This window comes from Nipponia nippon, unplaced genomic scaffold (assembly GCF_047370975.1).
Source record: "Nipponia nippon isolate SJK-2023a ecotype South Korea unplaced genomic scaffold, ASM4737097v1 scaffold_6, whole genome shotgun sequence".
Taxonomy (NCBI): domain Eukaryota; kingdom Metazoa; phylum Chordata; class Aves; order Pelecaniformes; family Threskiornithidae; genus Nipponia; species Nipponia nippon.
The window spans coordinates 53,152,580-53,176,430 of NW_028262380.1; the positions used below are offsets into that span (position 1 = coordinate 53,152,580).

Consider the following 23,851-nt stretch of genomic DNA (forward strand, 5'->3'; position numbering starts at 1 on the left):
GATTGACCAGCACCCCCGGAAAACTTCTGCCACTATGTAACCGCTAAGTTACCTGGAGAAGCTATTTTATGGGTATTTCATCCATTCAACCATTTTGGTTGTAGGTGGATTTCTGTAAGAGCTGTTCTGCTCCAAACCTGCTCTGCGTGTGGGCTTCACCCAATGAGGGAACTGGGAAGTAGACGATGATTTACCTGATGAAATGGCTGCCACCTGTTTTCCTGCCTGTCCTGCTTCCCACCTGTGGCCATCGGAATCATCTGGGATTCTGTTTATTAGGATTTCTTGTCTCCCCATCCACAGTGTCTGCTCACGCTGCTTGTCCCATCTATGCTACTTGGAAGAAGATGAGGACTTCTTATATCCCGAAGTTTCTCTTATGAAGAGGGATGGAAGTAAGCTGTGGATGCATCCACATGTTGCTTTTCACCAGGGAGATGAGCGATACATTTCTTAAGAGCACGTGACTTGCTTATGTCCTTCTCTGACATGCACGCTTCCCATACAGAATGACCCTGGTTCAGAAAGTACATTTATTTAAAATAACATCATTTATTACTCAGGCTATGGCTGACAACAATCTCTTCCCTGTTTTGGCCAGATTTTAAAACTTCATTGAACTCCACTGCGTGTACCCATCTCATGCTGCTGTTGTCTCACTTTGGAGACTGTGGGAGATGCTTCAGGATAGCTTACATGGGCGCTGTGATAGCACAGAAGAAACATCATTACAGTTTGTAAAAGAGATTGTTTTAATCCAGGAGACAATAGTAACATCTTATAAATAGTAAGTATCTGGTCCAAAGAACAAATCTGAAACATGACATTATCATTACTGGGAACTGTGAAATGAGAGTCCATTTTAATAGTCCTCAGCAGTACCTTTTTTCTGGTAAATGTTGCAGTGTTGGTAAATGGAGTGTATATTTATGGAATAGCTTTGTCTTTGAAGGGATCAGTGTAACTCTGATGAAGCTCATGTCTGCAAACAGAGAATTTCATTAGGCAATTTGAAGACAGTAGCATCCGTTATTATGAACAGTAATGTTTCATGGTTAGGTGGCTTTATGTATGTGCTAACTGTCAATATGCGACAGTCTTTTGCTTAGCCAACTGATCCTGAGGGTAATCTTATTGTTTTCTCATGATTTAACAAGGAATTAGAATCCTAACCAGTGGTAAAATGCATTCAGAATTATTTGACCTTGACCAAATCACAGCTTTTAGTTTCATTTTATTTTTCATTCCCTGCAAAGGAGATTTGATAAACCACAGAACTGGCCATGAATTTTGCACCTGCTATAACTATTTAGCACTATTTGGAATTTGTCTTGTGTCTTTTGTGAGATACCCAAGCGTATTTATGCCAGCCTACCCAGCACAGTCTGTTCCCTTCGCTGCTCTAGCATAAAGTGTCTGTTGCTTTTAAATTCAGTGACTTTCAGAACACTTTAATAGAATACATTTTCTTGAAAAGAAAAAGAGAGAAAGTCAGCAGTGTCTTGTATTAACTTGCTTATGCTCCAGTAATAGTCAGAGAAGCTGCCTGTGGACTGTGTCCTCAGTTTTCCCCAGCCAGGGCAAATTAAAGGAGATAGCTTGTCCCTGAGACCTTGAGAGAGTCTCAGCTGTTGTTGTTTGCATTTATGGCATATAGTTTTCATGTGCAAAGTAATAAATTGGGGAATGAGCTCCAGTCTTGCAGTAATCTTGTGAGCTTCCCACGTATTACCAATCTGACTGCTTTCTGTTGAGGCCTGAGCATGCTAATGAGCCTTAATTGCCCAGAGAGGCCCCACCTGGAACCCCACCCACACATCCTACCCAGGTGACCAGGGCTCCATTTAAGGTCAGGTCTGAACAACTTCTTTCCTCTGAGCATGCCTTTTTCCAACACTTATCTTCAGGCCTGTCTCCTGCTGCAAGACCCCCCAGACCTGGCTCACCCCTTGCCAGGGCCATCGAAGGACCTGGCTCTGCCCATTGTGTTCAGGTACCGTGGGGGTATGGGGTCCTGGTGGGTGAGGGCATGGCTGGTGCTGGGGTTGCACTCGCCCCCGCCTGCACTGAGCAGCCCCTCTTGCTGTTCCCTGATGCTATAGCCTTGCAGCTCAGCATCGTTCATTGTGGTGGGTTGAGGATGAGATAGAGCATAACTGAAGAATAACTAAAAGCAATTTGTGCCGTAGAGAGGCTGTTTGCCCACCTGGTGAGCATATGTGTGGACATGGCCCAGCCTACTGTCCCTTCATCTGAGCTTTCTGTGGGTAATGTGGACAATTTTACATTAATGAGTTTCTATAAAAGTTGTTTTTGTCTCATATGTTGGTGTATGGTATGTGAAAATTTTAAAAGATAATTCTGAAGTGTAGTCCCTTTGCTTTTGATTGCCAGTGTCGGTAATTGTTAATTTGGGGTGGAAGAGGAGGGAGGGAAGGGCTAGCTGGGAACTCGCCACCTCCAGCCTTGGTCACAGAGTGGGGGAGTGAGTAGGCTTTTGACTGTGCTGAGATCAGCTGAATGGGTAAATGCTGACTAACATCTTGTCAGAAATATGATGGTGTAATGAGTTAGCATAACCTAGTTAGACCTCAAAATTTCTACGTTGGGAAGTCAGGATACAAATCTGGAATGGGATTTGACTGACTGGTCCTGTCTTTTTGGTCAAACTGAACTTTGATCCCTGTTTCAAAATACCTCAAAGACAGTGTTTTGCATTCTAGGCATACAGTCTTTGTATGCTGCTTCCCTGAGTAAAATGAAGTTAACTTCACCAGACCATCCCCCTGTGCAATCTTCTATGCAACTCTTGCATCTTTACTTACTGCTCAAGGCACCTTTAAAATCCTAACAGCCGGTGATCTTTCTGTATTCAGATGAGTACAGACTGTTAGACATGTACTGTTGGCTTGTTTCTTGCATGGTGGATTTTTTTTTTTTTTATTTCCTTGCCACATCGTTGTTTTTTCTTACATAGACTTTTTACTTTACATTTTCTTTCACCTGGAATCTAAAGGCCTTTGATTCATATTTGCTCTTTGCTTTTGGTGTATGGAAAAAGCTTAAGACATACTTGGCTCTAATAGTTCTACAAATCTAAACAGTGGTAAGGAATAGAAATATTTGAAACTAATCCCATCCTGGTGTATTTAATGGTTTCAGTTACTAATAGCCGTGGATTGCAAAAGAATATCATTATCTATATTTTGTTACTAGATCTTAAAAGAATAGAATCAGCAGTAGTTTACATGCTTGCTGGGTGACATTGGGTGTTAAGCAGGAGAGAAAGCCAAGGTTTGCTTCCAAGGGATTCTTGGGAAGTGACTTTGAAACATGGCTTAAAGGGTAATTGCTTTTCCATCATAAAATTCTAAAAGTAGAGTGATTTTCCAGGTGTTTGATAAACCCTTGGTTAAATAATATGTCTAAAGTCAAATGCACAATGAAAACCTGTGTTCAGAAAACAACAATTGCAAAGACAGAGGAAAAAAACCTATCTACTCCAATGGCGTGGCGCCTCACCCAGAAAGAATGTAAGGGGCTGTAATCAAGGAGTTACAGGGGTCCAGCATTTACCCATTGCTGACTGCATCCAGAGGGGAGCTGAGATGCAATAGCAACCACTTGCAATTTTATGGCTGAGAAATTAATGGATTAATTTACCTTTTTCTTTCTTTAACGCTGTTCACAAAAATAATTTTAAATTGCAAAATGCTTGTAGCTTTCCCCGGTCTGGAGAGAAAAAAGCCAAAGCCACTTTGGATAAATAAGGCCATATTTTTAAATGCTTTCTCTGTAATGTGCTGCTACCTTTCAATGGCATCTCAAAGGATTAGTAGTGTTCCTAAGTCATGATAGTTATAAGTATGGGAGGAATGCTGGTGCTTTAATAATAGGAGAGTTCTTCAACTTCCATTCAGATGACTGTTTTGGTTGCGGATTTTTTTTTTTTTTCCTTTCAAGCAATGGTTTGGGTTTTCTCTCCCTTGTTCTAAAAAATAAAGTGAATTCATACTGTGTGTGTGCTATCTCTAGATTTACAACCACATGTATCTGCATTCTCTAAAACTCGGAAGGGTTAACACTGAACAAATAGAAAGATCTGTGGAAAAAAAGGTATGGGTTTTTGGTATAAAAGAAAACTGGATAATGTGGCTGCAGGGTGGAAGAAAACAATTTTCTTCTCCAGTGCACCTTCCTAAATCTTACTTTTGTCCCCCAAGTATATCCGTTTTCAGCAGTAAAATGAAAGTCTGTAGGAGTCGGTGAAGGACATGACTAAGTCAACAGGGCCATCTTTTTTGTTTTCCGTATTTACATCTGCTGAGCTTTGCCTCTTGTGATCAGTGATTTCTGCACTCAGTATAAATGTGTCCACTGAGGCATACTCATGCCAGCCCTTTGCACTGTTTCCCTTTTGCCTGAATCCCCCAAACAGGGTTTCGGTGGGGCTCAGACACTGCCCTCAGCCTCCCGTCAGTTACCTAAACCACACCAGGGCCACTCCAGCATGACTGCTTGTGGGCCAAAAACGAGCAGGAAGGGATCTGCAAGGTGCATTTCTGTACTGTAAAACACTTTCCAGAACTGGCAGGTGCTGATGCTCCACAGGATAATTGCTTTTTCACCTTGGGAACTGGAATTAAAATATAGAGATCTCGTATAGTTTATCTTTGTGATGGATGGTGCCTTACGTGCTGATGCTTTTTATTGTTGTTATAATAACAGTAATAGGAAAAGGTTTAAAGGGGATTTCTATAATTCTAATGCAGGAATGGCTGTATTTCACTAGCAGCAGTTTCTTCTCTGTATTATGCTCCTGTGAATGCAGATTCCCACTTAAACGCTTACAGGTAGCTTGTGTGTGTTTATCAGCGTTGATAACTAAGCCTTCATAAACTTTTAATTTGCTTAAACAAAATAGAATAAACATCAGATTTGGGCAATGCCACCATGTTGTTAGCAGGGGAAGAGAGAAATATGTTTCCCTGATATATCGTCTTTTACCCAAAACCCATGGGGAAGGCACTAGACCCTCGTTTACTGCACAAGAGTAAATGGTTGTTAGGGCCTGGAGAAAGCTGCTCAAGGTGAAACAGGTTGGTCAGAACAAAGGAGAGTGGAGAATGAAGGCAGCTAGACCTAAGAGCATGCAAGGAAACAATTTGTTGCTGGAAAAAATAGTTCCTAGAGTGGCAGCTCTTCCCCTCTTGCTCTGCTCTGCTTCCAGCACAGCATCACGATATGCAATGATACAATTAGCTGTGTCCTCCATGCATGGTTTTAGAGATGCCTGTGCCCTGCTGATCTACTGAAAAACAGATTAGTGCAAGCTTTTATTAATAGGGACTGCCAACATGTATGTGCAGCAAGTGTATGCCGATCTGCAACTTTTATCTGCTAAGACATGTTTGGGGCTCTGGGGGAGTTTTACTCTTGACATCTTGGCAGTGTGAGGAGACCATTTTCAGTTTCACCATATTCTTATTATGAAATTAGAGCCATCTATTTATAAGTGGCTTTATAGCTAAGCACTACACTGGGAATTTAAAAAATCCCACTTTATTTTCCACCAGACAAATGTGCTGCTTTTTTTTTGGCCTGGACCTCAGAACACAGCAGGAAAATAACTGTAATCTAGTTTCCGTGTAGTATCCTCTTGCTTCTTAGAGACTTTAGATAATGTCACTTGTTCTACTCCTAATTCTTATCTATACCAACAACTATAACGTAGCTTGTGGTATCCAATTGCTCTATGGTCCTGGATTTGAAGAAATTTCTCAGCATGGCTTTTGGTAAATGCAAGCAATTTCAGCTTCCTCACTTATGTCTGTCAGTAAAACCCCCTAAACCCAAGCAGTGTCTTAACAAAACGACTGGGATGTGTGGTCCCATCTCCAGTAGCCTTAATAAAGGACATAATGCTGTGGGTATCTCTGTGTCTGAGCTGCAGTATGTTTCGGGAGAGTGCTTGGGGGGATAAAAGGCACTAGTGGGAAGCTCAGGATCTCTCTCGTGAGAAGTCTGGTTTAGGATAAGGAAACTTTCCCTGGCTCCTCTTGAAATTGTTCTGTTGCTGTGTATGGAGCAGCTGGATTGACTGGGCCAGGGAAGGAAAGACGGGCTCTCCAGCCTCTGGTTGAGGGCTTCAGTTGGAGAGCAAAGGGTCCTTTCTCAAATGATTTTGTTTGTATCTCTTACATGTAATTTCCAATATCCGATTACAGTAAGCAGTGATTATTTTTTTGTTTGTTTCTTTAATAGTATTTACCTCTGGGTTGTTTGGTTACGATTTTTTATGACTGAAAATTGGTTTTAAAGTTTTCTCTTTCCTCCTAATAGTATTATGAAGATTTAAGTTCTTTTATTGCAATATTTCTCTTTATTTTAGAAGAGAAACTGTAATTGCAGGATTTGGCCCAAGTGACTATCTTTCCCAAAGCTTCAATACACAGCTAATTCCATAGCCAGCATCTGTAGGGGGAATATACAATGATGAATATTTTAAATCTGAGTAGTGTGGAAGCATGGCAGAGTCGAGGGGGGATGGGGGATGTGGTAGGCGATTCCTGGATACATAAGCTGTTTTAAATGTCGTCTTGCCAAGAAATTTCGAATTTTTATAATGATCTTAAGACAAAGAACCTTTCTTATTTTCTGGACATTGTATCCATTGGGTTTCACCTGATGCAGTGCTCTGTCATTAACTCATCAAAAGGCTGACTCCTTGGAGCCTCATCAGGAGAAAGCCAGGATACTAAACCGCTGGAAAGCATTTCTGCATGCAAAAGAGAGAAGCAATCCAATGGATTATGTGACATGGCAGATCTTGAACGCATAGCACAACAAGGAAGGAAGGAAGGAGTGCTGTAAATGCAAGGGTATTTGGCTGTTGTTTTTAGAGTTGTTTGACTGACAGATCACCATGCAACAGTGATGTGTATGGGGAGAGCTAGTGAAATAGTGCTGGAGATGGTTATAGTCTGATGTAACTCCAGTGTGACGACAATTCCCTGGCTCTTAGTGGTGTTTCATCCCTGACATGCAATGTTCTACATGTCAGCTTTCTTTTGTTTTCCACGGCTTGTTTCTCTTTGCTTTCCACACCATATGATGAGCAAATGAAAGGATCCTTTCATGAGGTAATGAATGTCTTTTGTGTTTTTACATATTCCACTTTGGGTATAGAAGAAATGCGCTGTATGGCTGGGCCTGTGGTTGGCGAAATGGGTACCCACAAATAAAAGGACGCCTAATTTAAAACAAAGCAAGACCCTGTTCCTTTCCCCTGGGAGAATGTAACAGCCTCTCAGCATGGGACTTCTTTGTGGTGGGTGGGTCACTGGTGTAGAAATTAGCCCTTTTCTTACTCCCATTTTCCAGATCAAGCCTGTCACACTTAGAAAAGGCAAAACATGTCCAAAGGAAGATCTCAATGAAGAAATGTACCTTTTTCTATGCAGGCTCTGCTGCCTTTGTCAGCGCTTCTACCAGTTTTTCCTCTCCAGGTGGTAGTCGTATAGTCCCCTGGATAAAAGTAAAATGGCTTAAACAGTTTTGTTCCAAGAACTTCCTGTTGCTGCTTCAAGATCGAGCCCCTATCCTTGGTTTGATGTGTTGAGGAGCACCTAGATCTTTTGCTGTCATTCTGCAGCAGGTTGAATTTCATCCCCTGAGAGAACACAGCTGTGTTCAGGGAGAACTGCTGTTGTTATTGCATTAAACCTGTCAGTTTATGCTCTCCAGAAAGCCCATCCCTTTTCAAGGGGGTTTAAATCCAAGAGGAAATTCCACTAATATCGAATAACATTACAGCATAGGAAGAATAAGACTATTTCTGTATATACACCCTATATAGAAATAACAAGCAGTAAATATAAAAGTCATACTTATTATGCGAGTCCTAAATTAAGGAGTTGCAAGAGGAAGAAAATGCATGAAGTATACTCCATAGTTGTGAAATGAAATTAATATTTTAAAAGAATGATGACAGACTTGTTTTTAATTAAAATAACACCTGTTGGATTAAGTTTCAAAGAAGTGATCAAAGAAAATACTGTAGCGCAAAACAAGGCACACAGTAAGTGTTTAGTAGATCAAAACACTTTAAAATGTTTCAGAAAAGTATGAGATATAAAAGGGAAAAAAAAATCAGGGATTATGTTGGGATTATACTGAAACTTGACTAAAGGACCAGCACTCCTGAACAAATAACATTACATTAAACTAATTAGAGTTCAGAATATGAAATTGTTAAAGTTTGCTATCTCAGCTGTTTCTTTAAACTGGAAGAGGGATTAATCCATATTGTAAAAATAGTTAGTGGTTCAGAGGGCAGAAGCTATAAAATACTGCCGAAGGTTGGAAAAACCATAACAAAATCCACGAAAAAGTGGAGCTTGAAGTCCCAGCCTGTGGAGTCCTTCGGCAAGTGAAGAGCTGTTTGTGTGAGTCCATTCACTGGACTCGGGTGCACTGCTGCTATCAGCAAGGTGGTACGTGTACGTGGGTGCTTTGGGATGTACCCAAAATCCAGGATACTTTGTCTGCAGTTTAAGACTGAGCAATTTAACTGAAGTTAAAAACTTTACAGGCAACAGATTTATTTTTAATCAGAGGGCATTCTTCCCCGCTACTATTGTCCTAGAGACAACAATTTGTTTTTATTCTTTTAAATTTCCTCTAAAGACTTCTGCACTGTAAACTTTCTTATTTAGTAAAGATGTCTAGCGTCCAGTTCTGATGGCTTTCAAGCCCTACTTAAATCAATAAGGATTGCAAATGCCAGAAATTCATAAGTAGAGGACTCGCACTGAAACTTGTGGAGGACCTTGTGGCTGACTGCTGGCTCCTCTCGCTGGTGAAAGATGCTGAGGCAGGCAGCCAGCCAGCTGCTCTCCCCAGAAGGGAGTTAGTCCCTGGATCTCAGTTTGGGAACGGCTGTCTTAAATAATTTTGTTCAAAAATAGTGCCTTTTATGTTCTTTCCAATTCTCTGTCCCTCTTGCAATTACCATTTCACATGGGAAGCATGTACCCTTTCTTCTTGTTCCTCTCCTTTTATCGAGATGGGCTGTCAGTGTTTGTCTCCCATTGTAATATACACTCAAACACGTATATGTACATAGGCATCCTATGGCAGACTGAGGTAACAAGAAGTATGTTTGATCCTAAGCTTCTAGAGTTTGCACAGCAAATACAAAATAAGACTGTGCTGCATATAAATAAGCATAACTTGAGCCTGCAGATAACATTTGGATCAACTATTGGCCATTAAAATGCGTTTTACTTGTTTGTTTTTTTCTATAAGCATACTACAAGAAACACCTGGTAGGTGATCAATATACCTGATAAACAAAAGCATTTTTGACAAAGTGTGTGCGGCTGTTATCTCTTTCCTAAGTCATTTTCTAGCTGACTGATGGAGCTTTTTGATATTTTGTTTATCACGGTTTAAGGGCTGTTTTGAAAATCACAGCACTGTCTGCAGCCACTACTCCAGCAAACAGACGGCAGAGAACCATCAGCTATAATCCGTGAGTAAACAAAGACAAATGAAGTTTGGTATTGAGTTTTGAAGATGAGATGTAATCGGGTTACAGAACTGTAAGAAAGCCATGAAATATTGTATCATCCTGCCTGTACTGTAAAGAACAAACGCTATTTAATCTGGTGTGATAATACCATTTCTTGCTGCATTTCTGAAACCTGCAACTTTGGTACAGTAGGAAAATCAGAATTTCTGATCAGCAGTTAGGAAAAGGAATAAATTGGTTGTATGTGTTTGTTTTTCCATTGTGAAATACATAGGGCCACCGAATGACAAATAGACTTGGTGAAGTTGTTTACTGAGGAAAAGCAATGCATAAAGTGCAGAGCCATGGAGCTCTTCACCAGACGGAAAGAGAATACTACTGTTTTGGAAAGAGAGCGTTTGCTTCTAGAATAGAAAGGATTATGTTGTCTTTTCTAAACATAGATGAAAGGTGAAGAGATCACACAATATTTGTTTTTCCACCGGATGGTTTATTTGCATGTGTTTAGGGGGGGATTCTCCTCCACTGACAACACACAGCATCTGAAGGAATTGTGGAGGAGTAGCGCGGCGCTCAACACGTTGAGGTCAGGAAGGTGAATGCACGCTGCGGACTTTGCCGGGAGGCTTGAACATTTTTGTGGTTTCATCTGTTTACCTTAGCAGTGATAGAAGATTTAGACAATTACCCAACAACCTCAAATAGTGTCCTGTTCAGAAATACTACATCTCCTTTTCAGTATGATCACTGGGAACTCAATATTTTGAGTGTTTTCATTCAAGTGTTATAATCAGGTCTGATATAATTAGGAGTTAAAGAATGGTGGCTGAAGTGATCCATCTAGAAAAGATTAGCTGGAGGTTGTGGAAAGAAGGGGAAACTGTTGTGCTGTCATCAGAGCTCAGCCTAGGACCGCATAGTTTCTGTGGCTGCTGATTCATCACAGCTTGGAAGGGCATGCGCTTTTGAAGATTTGCTGTATATTTTCAAGGAAATTGGTAAGCAACTCGTTCCTTTTGGGCTGCTCCATGCTGGGATTGGAGCACTATAGCACAAATCCTTGATTCTTACATACTTGATAGATATTTATTTTTGTGCTTCAAAGGTGACCACGCTTTTCAATCTCGCAGTTTTGCAGTGTGAGGCAAAGGTGTTCATAACGCCTCTTTTCTCATTGCCAACTGTTTCATTTTATGGCACTTTTAAATTTTGTTACACCTTCCTTTTGTTCCCTTTCTATTTATTTTTATGTCTTCTCTTCCCTTTCATCCCTCTCTTTATTACTTCCTGAGGGGGTTCCCCCTCCCCCCCTTTGAGTTCTGTGTTTTCTAGGTTTCTCTTGCCAGTACGGCGTGGGGTGGTTACGCAGCTGTTTTCTAGAAGAGCCAGTACTTCTACTTGTCTCAGTCTTCTCTTGTTTGTCTGCAGGAGGCAAACAAAAGAGGGAAACCAATTAAAAAGTGAAGTATCTCTGCTGAGAGGGAAACCTTAGGCTCACAATAGACAATATACCTGTGTTACAATGAGCTGTGGCTAGGATACAGGCCAAAACCACTCTGGAGCATGAAGTGCACAAGGACAACTTGCATACTCAGATTTCATAGAATAGCAGTCCAGAAATCTTGCTGGAACAAGATTTCTTCTAGTTTTTTTCCCCATTTCCAAATTTGCCTCAGCTAGTAATAAGTCTTTCTCCACTTTTGCCTTTCGTATTGACTGAGGCATGTGTAAAGTAAAAAAAAATAAAAAAGCTTACAGTGGAGGAGAGAGTAGAGGTTTTGGCATAAGAACAGAGAGAGATGCAGTGGAAGAAACTTTCTCCTCCTTTGGAGCTAGTTTGTGCTCTGCTCCGTGTAGCTGCCCCAAAATATTGACACAATCTTCTGCAAATCAAATGTTCCGAGTCAAAGGGGGATAGACTAGCTTCTGTGTATGTGGTTGTAACACTAACCTATCAACCTCCTCGGGAAGCGAGGGAGAGTATTGACTCCTCTTGAGTGTGAGAAATTGAAACTCTATGAAGTTTGGGTAATCTGTTTCTGCACCACCAGTGAGTGTGGCTCAGTAGATTTGCCATCTGAAACAGCTAGTGCTGAGGACCTGGTGCTCAGGCCAATGTGTCCAAACTGGCTGCAGCCTCCCCTTGTGCACGGGATGCCTGTTGGCCCCAAAGGCTGTTAGGTGCACTCCTGGGACGCGTTTTCTGGCTTACTGCTTGTGGTCTGTGCTCTGAGGCTGCTCCACAACTGCTTCAAAGTGCACTCCTGGTGCACACTAAAATGCTAATGTAGTCATACCTCAAGTATTCCCATTTTAAATTCACCTTTTTCTTAGTAGTCACAAATTTTAACGTGTTACAATGGACTAAATTGTGGTCACAGACTTCTAATATGATAACCTGAATGGCTGATCAGTCATTTTCTTTAATCAATTATGGAAAAGAGGGAAGCAGTAATAAAAGAACGCCGAGATTGAAAACCCTGGGCTGAATTTCCTATTGTGCCTGTAAGTTAGCACGGGACAGTGCTGGACTGCTTGTGAGACGTAGTACAAGTTACAGCAGAAGTATCGATGCTGGGGCCGTGGCGCAGCCTACGCTTTGTGATAAATTATTGCTGACGCTATAAATGCTATATGATGTATCGGTGATTCATTTTTCAAGTGGCCGTTCCCACGCTGTCCATTTTATCTCAGTTGTTAATTTAATCCCGGCAGTAAATTGCCTCGGTTCTCTTAGATCTCCCCGTCTCTCCAGCCAAGCGCGGGGGGACTCGGCCGGGTGTGTGGGAGGATGCGGTGGCCGGTGATTAATGGATGTGAGTAACCGGCCCGTTAAGCCCCGTCCCTGGGGGTGGGTGACCGAGGGTCCCCGAGGGTGGCGGCGGGGGCCGGGGAGGCGGCGGGGCGGCAGCTCCGCGCCGGCCGCCCGCGGGGGGGCGGGAGGAGGAGGCGGCGGCGGTTAATCCTCCGCTGGCGGGCCGGGTGTGCGATCACTAGTGGGAGCTGGAGAGGGCGAGAGGAGGAGGAAAAAAACCCCAAGCCACCCCAAGCCCAAGAACGCAGGCTGCGAGCCGGCCGGGAAGGGGGTGAGCGCGGGCGGCAGGCGGGGTGCGAGCGCGGCGGCAGCGGCGGCCCGGGGAGAGGGCAGCCCCGCGGAGCCCGCCAGCCTCCGCAGCCGGTAAGGACGCCGGGGCAGGGAGCGGGGAGGCGGCGGCTGGCGGCCGGGCACCTGCCCGGCTGGAGCTGCGGGGGGCGCCGGAGCTGCCCCGGGGCGGAGGGGGGGTCCCGGGGAGTTGCCGTGCCCGACCGGCGGCAGCGGCCTGCGAGCGCCCCGCACCGCGGCCGTGCCCCGCGGCAGCCTCGGGTGGCCCCGGCTTCGTGCCCCCCTAAGCCAGGGGAGCGCTCCAGGCGCCTCCCAGCCCAAACCTGGGGCTCTGCTAACCCCGGCCGGGGCGCTCGGCGCTCCGCAGCGGGCTGGCTCCCCGGCCCGTCCCACGCGTGGCATCGCGCGGTTGCCTTAGGCTGTTCTGAACTTACCGCAGCGCAAGAAGCTGCGGCGGAGTATGTTACTTGCCCCAGCTGGGAGGCTGGTAGGAAGCTGTTGGACCTTCTCTCTTCGGTCACACGCTGCGCGTTGGTACGATCTCGTTACGTGCGTGCCAGAAGCTGGCGATTAATCTTCAGTGCTCCCGAAACGCTCTTTTAAATCAAAATGCCAGTTTGTCAGGGTACGTCTTGTTTTGTAACTGAAGGTGATGGAGGACTTTTTGGGAAGCTGTAATCTCTCGCAGAGTGGTGGGGTACTGTTAACTGATGGGCTTTGTCGCTTGTGATGGGCTGACGTGAACTCTGATTTACCAGTCAGATCATAGCACTTGATTTTTTTGGTGACACTGTTCAGAAACATAGCATTTGGCTACTTGATTTAAGAATGTGATGAATGTAAATTACAGAAAAATCACTGTTTCAGAGGCTCTTGCAGGTAAAACCAGAGGTCTGTCTAGTGTTCTGGGTCTGACAGTGCAAAAAGTAGTGCTGGAGGGGTAAAATTAAGGCAGGCGTGTAAGGATAATTCCCCAGAAGGCGCTCTCAGCATGCAATCATTTGCAGCTTGGATGCTTCCTGAGGGAGAGCTGGTGTCTTTATAGCGGTCACTGATTTTTCCCTTCCTTGAACTGGTCTGATTGCCCCTTGACCCTGTGTAAACTTTTAGCATCTGCAATGTGCTGTGGCAAGGAATTTCATAGCTTAGCTTTATACTATGTCAAACACCACACCCTTTTATTTTGGACCTTTGTTTGGTAGCACATATGTCTTGCATAGAGATAGTGCAGAATTGGTCCCTATTACCTTTCTGTCCCATTCATGCTTTTATAAACTTCCAGTGTTTCTTCTATCATCTCCTTTTCAAGCTGAAAAGTTCTCTTCTGCTTCATTTAAAGTTTACATTAAGAGAAGGGAAACGAGTACAGCCATCGTTATTTTCTGAGAATGGATCATTTTGAACAGACATGTTAAAGTTAGGATGGTAAAAGCTACAGTCTCTGGGAATAACTCATAGAGGCAGTGTACATTAATTTGACAGAGTGGTTACCATGTGATTGCCTACAGAGGACAAAATTACTTCTGTCTGACGACTAGCGAGAAGCTTACGGCACCATTTACTCCTGCTCTCTTTTCCTGGCAAAGGCTGCATACCCAGGGAGTGAATTTCTTTGAGGTTTTTAAAAGTAACCAAAAGACCAAAGCGGCATTTTACTCTTAGAGTAATACGATGAATTCATAATCTACTTGTAAGTAGATTCTCTGATTTATGTGTTGAAATTTTGCATTGTTATGAAACAGTTTTGTAGTTATTTCAAAATACGGAATCCATCACAGTAAATATAACCTAAGGGCCTTGACTCTCTTCCCACAACCTACTACCCTGCTTGGCTTCAGCTGAGCTGCTCTTGATTGACACTTGTGCAGTCAGGGGGGAAAAAAAAAAAACCTCAGGCCTTTGGAGTAGTTGTATCTGTACCCATCTATATATACATATATATATACATACATATATATGCGTGCGTGCGTGTGTATCCCTGACCTGGCAGTCCTTCCTGTGGGTCAGTATACTGAATGCTCTGGTTTCAAGTTAGCGCTTGAGTACGTGCTTGATTTTAAGGATATGAGCGGGTCCATTTTAATTGGTGTACTTGTGTAATTAAAGTGATGCATGTGCTGGGGTCTTTGCTGCAGTGAGGCCAGAGCACTCGGTGCTTTGCAGAATCAAGCCCTCAGGTCTTGAAACTCTCTTTAAAAGAGCTTTGGTTGGTAATGATGTAAACTGACAGATTCACAGAGGCTGTTCCCAGAGTCTCGTCTTTCTTGCCTGTTTCTGTCATTCTTCTCTGTGTATTGTTTCCTAGAAAACAAGAGCTTCGGTGCGTAATACATAATATCTGTTGCCAGGTGCAAGGAAACAATGAGAGGAGGAAGTCTGATGCTCAGGTGGGAAATGATGTGTTACTACTCCCAAGAAATAAGATTAACCTTTTTTTTTTTTTTTTACATGAATGTTTATGAGCTGCTCTGTTCTTAACCACTGATCGCTTGCTGTTGACTACAAAGCACTTACCTAGACTGTAAATCCTGTGGGGAAGGGACTGCTTTGCTTTGTCTTATGAATGCAATACCTGATGCAGCGTGCTTGGGGGAGTGAAGGGGTGTCTCTGGGTCCAGCCTAAATGCTGCTGCTAACAACAGTTGCAAAGTCATTCACAGCCTTCGGATAGAGTACGGGATAAACCAGAAAAGTCTGTCTCGAACTTGGGACAGGTATTTTCTACTGACTGTAGGGTAGCTGCAAGGATAGAATAGCATATAAAGTACATGGTTATCTTGGTTGTCGTTACTCTACTTAAGAAGTTGGTGAGGATTTATAGATGTATCAGTATTTGACTCGTACATGCCAAAATGATCTAGATCATTATGCTGTAAATACTGCAAAAATTGAACAGAAACAAATTAGTTAGATCTATTGGTGGTACCCTGTAAAACAAACTATAAAATAGATCTTAGAGACTTATTACCATTTGGATTTTTCTTCCTTTTTCAGAAGATATGAGCTCCTACTTTTAAATTGTCTCGAACAAACTGAAAGTGTTGCCACTGATAGGCAAAATTTGGAGGAAACTGATTAGAAAACACTGCAGTTTTGTCTAAAGGTTGCATGTGCCAAACTGGTTTCTGCAGTAGCGCACAGTTCAGACTGGGCTTGCCTTCTGATAAGCGCTTTCCTCTTGCTGGTTGTATCTGATTGAGGTAGCAGAAATGTAGCAAGGGTTATATGATAACATTTTCAAAAAGTCTACAAATTGTAACATTCTGATGATATCTACGAATCATATCATGCCTTACATCTACAACCTTGTTCTTTTGAGTGCATGAAAGGAGGAAAGATTTATCTATCGCAGCTTCCATAAAGGCCTGGATTTTTTTTTTTTTTTGTAATAAGGAAATGATTTTGAGGTAACTGAAATACTTTATAAAGTAGTGTTTGATTACATTATACTAGGTTTTTCATGCATTACATTACTGAGTTTACTTTTCTCTGCTTAAAATGTCAACACCTCATCAAGCTGTTAAAAAAATTCTTATGTGATCAATTATTCTTTATGATCAGTTCACGCCATGCTGTGTACGCACACCCAGGTGTGTGTGCTCGCGCAGGCAGCAGGCAGACATGCATGTAGCTGCCTGCCTCTGGTATACAGGCAAAACGTTTTAATTGCTCTTGTACGCAGAATACGTTGCAGGATTTTGATAAGAAGCAAAACCCAAAGGAACCTCTTTTCTTAGGCATCGCATCTCAAGGCCGGAGTCCCCGTTAGCCGAGTGATATGTCCCTGCTCCAGCCTTTTTCTTCACAGGGTCACTAATGGGGGCTGTATTCTCAGCCCAGCTGCCTGTTTTTCTGCCACTTGTCAGAGTGAATATCTTTTAGGCCTCCAAACCTATGTCAAATTTGGTTATAATTGGCCAATAGGCTCAAAACTTATTAGAGAGGGTCTGGCAGACGTGTTTATCTGCAGATAAGCAAGTCTAAACATTTCCTTGGGAAAGTAGGCTGACGGAGTTATTTTCTGTTTGAGTCTGGATGTAAAGCAAGTCCTCATCTAGTGGTGCAATAGCCAGCTGGGAGGGCGTTGTCTTGGAAGTCTTGATTACAATTTTGAGCCCTATATAATTGGTATTGGGAGTCATCTGTGGCGCTTGCAGGACCGCAGACACAGGTCCGCAAAGTTTGCACGGTTTGAGGAAATGGGCACAAACCACCGTATATAATGAAGCGACTGGGGTAGCGATGTGGGTGCGGGGAGAGTATCAGTGAGCGTAGGTTCCCTCCTTACACGTTCCAGAAAGTTTTTCCAGCAGTGAGTGGACTGTAGTACGCGGCGCCCTGCATGCACACAAGTGTCAGTAAGTTTCTTCTCTCAAACCGATTGTGTTACATGTTGAAAATTAATTCAGTGCTAAAGTCAAAATATATTGCTACAAACCTCTATACTTTGATGTCATTAAGCCAAAGACTGTAGTTTCACAGACCAGGATGAATAAAGGCACATATTTAAAATGTTCATTGTTTAAAATGACCACTTATTTCCTAACACAAACATAACCGTTGCTGTTTTTCTGAAACAAAAGCAAATATTGTTTGGTGTTCAGAAAAACTTCACATGTAAAGCCTAAAATACAAAATGGGTTGTATATAAGAAAGGCTTATAAAGCAGCCACTTAAGAGTTTTTAAAAGGTTAAGTTATACAAGATTTATTCCCTGAAGCTACTAACGTATTTGCTCATGCATAACTTCACTGAGGAATACTTATGCGAATAAAATTATGCACTTGCAGGTTTGTAGAATCAAGACCACAATTAGCTCTAGGTTAATCCCCCCCCCCCCCCCCCATTAAAAACACACAGGTCGATTAAGGATCAAATAAGACTTTACCTTTGTGATTATCTTCCTTGGCAGAAATAGCTGTTCTGATAAATATTTCAGTATAATCTGACCTTTTGTCCAACTTGCTTTCCTTTATCCTTACCAATTTTGGCCAGGAAAAAATAGTTGTATCTAAAACAGACTATGAAAAGGTGAAATGCTGAAGCACATTTTGGGCAGATGTTTGTTTTAGGGGAAAAAAAAAAACAAAACAACCCATGGTGGGTAAAATAATAGATTTATTTGCCTTGGATTGATAATGTGTATATGAACAGGGTTTGGCCAGTTTGTTTTTCTCTCTCTGAAGTATACAAATACAGCTTTATTTGTAACCAGATAGTTAAATACAATTTTCTCCCTGTGTCTGCCTATTTCTCTCTTCCCCATTAGAAGTGATGATGAAAAGACATCCACAAGTGTGCATATAGAATACAGTGCAGAGGGTATAGGTATACTTATGGACTAAATCTTTGCTGGTCAGATTGGCTTCAGAGCCTGTTGATTGTAGGCTCTGTATGTACATGAGAAGATTTGGACAAGGCAAACAAATTCTTGCTTCTGTGCCAGATGTACTGCAAAGTCAGGACAGTGTAATGGAGATAAGGTTAATTAGCAATTTGCATTTGCTACTGAAGTTGGATGAACAGTGTTTTTTTCCTAACAGGGGATTTCTCTTCAGGCATAACTACCCGGTAGAGTTTGTTAAAATGAATATAGCTTTTGTAGCCTGCAGAAATACGATTAAGTGTGTGCAAGCATCATAGACTTTTTATTCATAGGCAAGCCTTGTAGGGTCTTGTCCTACTGGAGAATTGAAGCAGAGAAACCCTTCCAGCTGAGCAGGCTCCTGTTACTTCAAGGAGGTGCCATAGGATCGGACCCTAACGTCTCTGTATCTGGGTTTCTGTCCGGTGGGATGCAGACGCATGTAGCTCGTGTAAAGTGTTTTCAGACCCTGGGTCACAGATGAGTCAAGCCCAAGCTGCTGCTGTTGATGGACAGAATGAGGCTTCAGTTACTCAGACTGCTTTGTGCTTTCATCTTTAAAAATATTAATGTGTATTGTCTTTTTCCTTTATTCACAAGCGTTCCTAGGCAGGCATCCAGGGCTACTATGTTCAGCACCTTGCAACTACTATGAATGTGAAACTTTGAATCTGTGTTGTGTTTAGGGTTTAAAATACTAGTATAATTTCTGTTTGGGAGATGGTAAGGAGTTGACTTAATCTCTGACTTAAGATTGCCAGCGTGATTTCTGTGTTCAAACTACAGTCCGCCTAGCTCGGTGGTTTTCACAGGACACCCATCACTGTCACATGAAGAGAGCTTCTTATGGCAGAGAACATTCTTCCCACAGATATTAATCTCCTTTTTCAAGTTTGCCTTGGCACAGATATAATAGCTTTACTAGCTGAAGATCAAAACTGTTCTCCTCTACCATCCATTTCCAATTAATGCTAAAATTCTAAAGTCTGGGGGTTTATCTAGGGGTTAACTCAATTTACACAGGGCATGTAAGTTATGCTTGCCAGTGGTACATAAGCAGCAGGCAGATCCGTATTTGCGCACTTGAAGAGAAGGATGAGTACAGTTTTAACTTGAGGCTAATTAATTTTTCTGTAATAACCGCGTACCACAACAGTTTAGGCTTGGCTGTTTCCCTTGTGCTTCTTCCACAAGCACATCAGAACCCACCCCCCCAGCCCGCCCCCCAAATAACTGTGTACAGTGGGGGTTAGGCAGCATTGTTGGGCTGTTCAGTGTAATAGGGATGCTGCTGATTGAGGACCTGCAGAAATCAATAGTTTACTCCAATTAAAAATGAAAGAAAATAAAGATAACCTTTATAAATTTTTACTCAGAAATCCATTGACAAGGAGTAATCAAGCTTCTCTGTAACTGAATTATGGAATTTTTGAAGACTCTCATTTTGAGTGAAATTTGCTCTTCTGACAAGAACTGATATGTGATCTGAACGACACACATGCTGTGTTTTGAACTCGTGGAATTTTCTTATGACTTGCTGTTTTTAAGGTTTCATGGAAGTTATTGGTTATTTGAGAATTAGCACTTTAATTAAAACAAAAAAACCCAAAACATAAACAAAGCATAGTTTCTTGTGCTCTTGGCTGTAAACTGTTCTTATTTTTTAAGACTTGAATCTTGAGTTGTTTGACTTTGTGTGCGTGTGCATAATACCATCAGATTTACTTAACTTAGAGCTTAATTTGTGCGTAAATGTTTTGATAGCTTTCTGCAAAAGAGTAGATTTCATGCTTGGTGCAGAACTAAATTTTTCTGATTCACCTTGCCAGTTTAGGCAACGTGACTTGGAATGGTGTGAAGAAATGAGAGCCTGTCAGAAGGGTTTGGTCTATTTTTATGCTGCCCTTCTGCTCCCAAATGCTGCACGTATATTTGAAATTATTAATCCCAATGTAATTTCTTTCCTTAGTAGCATTTCAGCTGTTTCTATAAACCATTCTTGGCATTTCTTTTCTCTTACTGCAAATTTAATAAAAACTAAAACTCTGTGACTCTGCTTTTGTAAATGGATGTATTATTACAGGTTTAATCATTGATGCTAAAGCTTTTTAGAAGTTGGTGGGGCCTTTGCATACAGGCAGGAGTTGTCTTGCATGTATTGAAATACCTTTTGAAATGTTTTTTATGCAAGTCATACTGGACTTGGCTCAAGGTGAAAAGTAAACTGTAAATAGTCTGACCAAAAGCAGTGCTGTTAAGGATAAATTAATGATTTGAAGGCTGAGGTAAGCTTTTAGAAGTGCTTTGCCATAAAATGAACGACCTAAATGAGCAGTCACTTTGGGAATTGGAGCATTTTAGGAGCTGCTGTGCCTAGCTGCTCTTGTTATCCTTCTTGCTGGAAAACAGGGTCCTCAGCACTCTCAGCAGGTGATGGGAATGTGCCTGGTCTGCATCAGTGCAAAGGCACCTTCCTTGTTTTGTCTCTTCCCCAGCTGTGATGTGAGATAACCTCACTCACTGTCCTGAAGCAAAGTGAGGCAGTTCTCCTGTGAAGTGTGTCTTGGCTTAGCTGGCTAGCGCAGAAATGAACAGTTGAAGACGCTATCTTTCTCAGAAATTAGTTTCTTTTCCCTCTGACCGCAGAATAAGCAATACTCTCAAATGGTACTTGACAAATGTCAAAGGCTAGGAATGGAGAGGTTTTGATTTTTTTTTTTTTTTGGGTGTGCAACTAATATCTTAAAGAATACATGGGTTTTTTAATTGAAAAGAGTGGATGGTGGTACCCATGAGGTAAGGTAGAGAAGATCCACACACAGCGATACCAACAGAGGTCCTGCAAAGTTACTGCATTTGGTTTTGGTCTTGTGGATAGCCTAACTGATAGTAACAGTGTAACATGCAGACCGTTGCAAGTTATCAGTAGGTACGCTGGTACTAGGTGCTCAGATCCCTGCTGGAGTGGAGTGAGTCAATGCAGCTTTAGTACCCTGAAACAAATCCTGCGAGTTGTCTGAAGGTATGGCCGAAGGAGAGTGCTGTCAGCCTAACCGTGGGGAGAGAAAGCGCAGGAAGTTTGCAGAGGAAGGTCAGGACTTCACCACTTCTGCTTCTCACATTGGCTGAGGACAGAAGGGACAGGTTACTTCAGGCAGCAGCTGTCTATATGTTCTATTAATGGTTAGAGATCATAATGAACATTGGAAAGGATTATAATAAAATCCTTGAAGGATCTGTACAGCAATTCCTGTTTTCATTCCGGGCTCTGGTGTTGACCCTTTCATTTAGTCTGCACTTTAAAGTGTAGATGTCACAGCTATAATGTAGACATCATGTAATGAACAGCACGGATCTTTTTTATCTGCATAGGTTATTTCACTTAAACCAGTATAGGCTGAAATAGTAAAACCGTGCTTAAATTGGCATATCGGTCCAGTATGAAAAAAAAACATACTCTCCTCTAAATGGCATTACTGTCCCAGGGAGCAGCTGCAAAACCAGATAGTCCTTTCTGGGTGACCACTGGCTGATCATCGCTGGTCTGGTGGTTTGTTGGCTTGATTTCAAAGCATGCATGTGTATCTTTGGTGCTTGTTAACTTCTTTGAGCAGTGTGAGTATTCAGCACCTTTAAAAATGAAATAATTACCTTTCTTATTTTGCTTGTGTACTGCAAGTTTTAATTCAGATTTGTAAGGCCTTTGAACTATCCCAGGTGATGATCTGCCTTTTCAGAGAAAACACAGACTAAATTACAGGTGATTTTTTTGCTTTCTAACAGATGTTGATCCAGTTACCTGTTCTCTCTAGATGCAAGAATGGACTAAGCAGTGGTGTTTCTTTTTGTGGGGACTGGAAATGATCACAGAATAGTTGCTAGTAACTTTAAACGCCGTCTTAAACTGCTTGCAGTCTGTAGCCATATTGTCAAATAAAGAGAGGTGGTGGGGAATGAATAATAAATGAATGTCAAGAGTTGTGAGAAACTTTCTGCACAGAACAACCTTTTCTGAATCTTGTTGTCCCTTCTGTATTTTCCCTGAAGTCTATAAGGTGAAGCGTCAGACCAGATGCTGTATTCTTGAAAGGGCCTGTATCTGTGAGAGGGTAATTAGGGTGATTTTTATCCCACTGTGAGGCACTGCCAAGCGTATGGCATGGACAGATCTACGCGCTAATCTTTGCTGAATGAGGAAGGAAACCGTATGATGGTGGTGGCAGTACTGTGTGGTTTTGGGGGGGGTGGGGAAACAGTTCTGGGCCGCAGCACAAGGGATGCATGTGTGAAGTCATTAATCTTGAGGATTTGCTGCATTTTTTTTTTTCCTACTGCCTTTCAGCCCACACACAGCTTTTGGCTATGGGCACGGTGTTTTCCAGCAGATGGCCTATTGCACAGGAAGGTGAGGATGATGTCGGAGACTTTTTGAGCGCGCTGATGTAGTCAACCTTTTCGCACATATTCTTAAATTCTGTGAGCCAGTTTCAAAGGAACTGAGTACGTGACTGTAAATTTAGGATATTTCTGCCCCTCACTTTATTTTCTTTATTGTCCTCAGATATGGATAAAAGTATGGCTCTGACAGAACATATGGCTGGACAAGGAGGATAATTAGTGCAGGTTTGGCCACCTCCCCCATTCCCGTCTTTTTTTCTAAAGCAGGAAAACAGGTTAGCTGTGGAACCAAAAGAGCTGCTAAATGTTTGTTCAACTGCAAAACAAGGATCAGTTTATGCTCTTGAGAACCCTTTACATTTTGTTAATCTATGCAGGCCAAGATTTAGATTTGTAATAAGAGAAACAGCGGTTTTTGCAGTTAAAACTGGTACTACCGTCCTTTAAAAGACTTTCTTTTCTAGTTATCTCACTCCTGTAATGTCAGGAAAACACACCATAGCTGACAGGATAAAGTCAAAGGTTTTTATTGCTATGAATGTGTATAATTTGAAGGATGCAAGCATAGTTTTGTTTTGCTAAGAGAAGTTGTGTGCTACAATACTGGCTGTTGCATGCCCTTTTGAAATAGGGGTGTCCACGTTTAAATACAATCATTTCTTTGTGATGTTTCTTCCATAAAACTCTTAAAGGGAAAATATATTTTCAAATGAGATGTTTTTTTTTTTTTTTTAAATGTTTATATATCTGGGTTAAATATTTTACTGTGGTTTGTTACATTAGTGCTCCAAGAGTGAAATTATATTATCTAAATTGAAAGAAATAATAAAAACCAAATATGTCTTGCAAAATACGTTTTAAAATTATTTCATTTAAGTGTAATTAGAATATCTTGTAAAAGGTGTTGCAAATGAAAGCTCTTTAATTCACTAGTGAAAAATAAAATAAATGGGCTCTCTGTTTAATGAATGAAATAATTAATTGATGGAGGCTGTTCTGCTATTTCTGTAACAAATGGAAATGTTATTTCTATTTAAGTGACTTTACCTCCCCTTCTTCCTGCACTATTTCAGTTCTTTTCCAGCCACTACCCTCTTCTGTCCGTCCCCCCCCCCCAGCTCTCACTCTTTCCACAGTGTTCCTCCCTGAACAAAAGCAGCCAACTGCAGTGCTTGTTGCCAAATAAGCCAGCGTAAAAATTTTCAGCTGCTTTTATTGTTCTGAGGATGTTCCTTTTGTGTAGTATGAAAACTTTTGTTCAGTATTAGCTTAGTGGCAGTAATCATGGCATTTAATGATAATACTCTCCAATCACAAGATAAACGCTTGTTTATAGCAGCTGTTTTACATGTTCATTAATCAAGAAAGGTTCTTGTCACAGTGGTAAATATAACTTTAATCCTTGCTTAAATGTACCATATACAAATAATACAATCCTGTTTGTCAGTGA

General features: G+C 41.8%; 1 protein-coding gene across 7 annotated transcripts in view; it reads left to right on the forward strand.

Annotated features, from left to right (window-relative positions):
• Positions 1-1,884: 1,884 nt before the first annotated feature.
• The window catches only part of BMPR1B (bone morphogenetic protein receptor type 1B), a 273,903-nt gene continuing 251,936 nt past the window's right edge, over positions 1,885-23,851 (forward strand). For 3 of the 7 annotated variants that reach the window (XM_087736647.1, XM_087736648.1, XM_087736652.1), the window contains exon 1: positions 1,885-1,993. The gene's annotated coding sequence lies outside the window, so the exon portion shown is untranslated. Of the gene's footprint in view, positions 1,994-2,189; positions 2,268-12,554; positions 12,714-23,851 lie in introns of those variants that run through there. The other 4 variants (XM_087736649.1, XM_087736646.1, XM_087736651.1 and 1 more) reach the window with 2 other exon arrangements.